Source organism: Propithecus coquereli, unplaced genomic scaffold (genome assembly GCF_000956105.1).
Source record: "Propithecus coquereli isolate 6110/MARCELLA unplaced genomic scaffold, Pcoq_1.0 Scaffold575, whole genome shotgun sequence".
In the NCBI taxonomy this organism is placed as follows: Eukaryota; Metazoa; Chordata; class Mammalia; order Primates; family Indriidae; genus Propithecus; species Propithecus coquereli.
The window spans coordinates 710,131-712,631 of record NW_012151674.1 but is presented as its reverse complement, the minus strand read 5'-3'; positions in this window follow the sequence as shown (position 1 = coordinate 712,631).

Below are 2,501 nucleotides of genomic sequence, written 5' to 3'. Positions count from 1 at the left end.
ATTGAACTCTGACCAGAGTTCTTTGTTCTAAGTTTCTCCCTGAGAGGCCTGGAGAGAGTCACACCCATCTTAACATTCCTTTCTGCTAATCCAAGAATCTCTGAATCCACCTGTGATCCATAGCACATACACCCCACCTCACCCCCATTTTGGGCCAGGCCAATGTATAACTTCCACGCATTGATTTCAATTTCTGCTTTCCTGTGAGGACTGAACTCCGATCTTTTTCTTTTGCTCAAAATTCCTTCCGAAGGAGGCCAGATGAGTCATGCCTACGAATGACAGAGTCTCAGTAAACAAGTTTTTATGATGTTGTTTGCTTCCCAACCTGATTCTGGTATAGCATCATGTGATAGATAAAAGACGCTTAAACATTCCTTTCAGCTGATTCCTGGTCTTTTGGACAAAACCTAACTCTTTCAGCCAATGGTCAACTAAAGAATCCCTAAATCCACCTATGATTTGTAATCCCCCCCCCCCTCTGAGATGTCCCGCCTTTTTGGGCCAAACCAATGTGTGCCTCCCATGTATTGATTTATGACTTTACCTGTAACCCCTGTCTCTCTGAAATGTATAAAACCAAACTGTAACCCAGCACAGCGAGTCCACTTGCTCAAGGCTTCTTGAGAGTGCCTCTGGGCCATGGTCCTCAAATTTGGCTCAGAATAAACCTCTTTCAAATATTTCAGAGTTTGGATTTCTCCGTCCACACCTGAAACATGCCCCTGCTTTAAAAATCCTCACTTGCAAGCCATTGAGGAGTTCAGGTCTTAAGTTTTAGCTGCCTGTTCTCCTTGTATGGCACCATACAATAAAAATACCTTTCTCCCACTGCAACTCTTGGCTTCAGTGTCTGGCTTTGCTGCACTGGGTGAGTGGACCCCAGTTTGGTTCAGTAATTGTATGAGTCTAACTTGCTTGATGGAAAGAAATCTTACAAATCCCAACATGTATAATAAAATTTAAAGTTAAAAGACAATAATTATGCCTTACATTTTCAAAGAGCTCCTACATACTTATGTAAGATTAGATGCCACCCATGAGACAAGTAGGGAGAACACCATAATTTTGTCAGTATGGCTGGAACTTAGAATAGGATGAGAAGAGATAAAATCCCTATTTATTGAGTGTCTTCTATTTGCCAGACTTTTTTCTAGTCATAGGATTTAGTGGTAAGCAAGGCAGACAAGATGCCTGATAGTAGTATTTTTGTTTACCTGGTGGCCTTAGGTCACACAGGATTGTTAGCAATGTGATTTAGGGTGGGGACTTTGTGTCATGATGTGTTATCAGCTTGACCTCCAGAGAGGCTGGAGACAGATCAGCCATGTGGGAAGTGAACCACGCCTACATGATGGAGTCCCGATAAAAAGTGGACACCAATGCTCAGGTGAGCTGCCCTGGCTGGCAATATTGCATCGATGTCTTATCACACATCAGTGCTGGGAAAATAACATTGTCCATGACTCTGTAGGGAGAGGACAATTAGAAGCTCTCTGGACTTTCCTAGACTGTCCCATGAGACTCTCCCCTTGGCTAATTTTAATCCATATTCTTTAGCCATAATAAACTGTAATCACGAGTACAACAGCTTTCAAATAGTCATGTAAGTATCTCTAGCAAATTGTCAAAACTAGGGGTAGTCTTGGGGACCCCTGTACTTGCAACAGGTGTCAGCAGTAAGAATGGTCTTGTGGACTGCGCTGTGCTCTTCTCATTTCACAGTTCACCAAAAGGCATTGTAGGCACCAAAGGAAAACTTCCCCTTTGCCCTCTGAAGGTTAGCTGAAAAATCAACTCACAAAAGGTAGGTTAACTAGAGATAGGCATACAAATTTATTAACGTGTACATAGTGTGAATGGAAAAGAACCCAAACTCTGTAAAATAATTTAAAGAGGTTCATTCTGAGCCGAGTATGTGTGAACATGGCCTGGAGAGCCATGCCCAAGAAGCCTTATGCAAGTGGTCTCGCTGTGGTTGGGTTACAGTTTTATTTTATACATTTCAGGAATTACCTGTAAACCCATAAATCAATTGGAAGGCATACATTCCTTTGGCCTGAAAAGGTGGAACATCTCAAAGTCATTACAGGTTATAGGTGGGTTTAAAGATTCCTTGATTTGTAATTGGTTAAAGAAATGAAGCTTTGTCTAAAGGCTTGGAGTGTTTTAAGTTAAGATAAGGACTCAAGTGATCTGGTAAGTAAACTGAGGACCTGCAGGTGTGGTTTAAGCTTTGTCTTGCGTAGCCTTAGGTCTGTTAATGAGTTACAAAGGATAGCCCCAAGAAGGGAAAGGGGGGAGTCCACTTCTTCAAGGCTTCTTGGGTGTGGCTCCAGATCATGGTCCTCAAATTGGCTCAGAATAAATCTCTTTAAATTATTAAAAAAGAAAAGAAGGGAAAGGGGCATGTTGAGGCCTGTCTGTCCTCCCTTCTCATGGCCAGCAACTCAGATTTAGGGTGTTTCTGAGGTGCCCTTGGCCAAGAGGGGGTCCGTTCA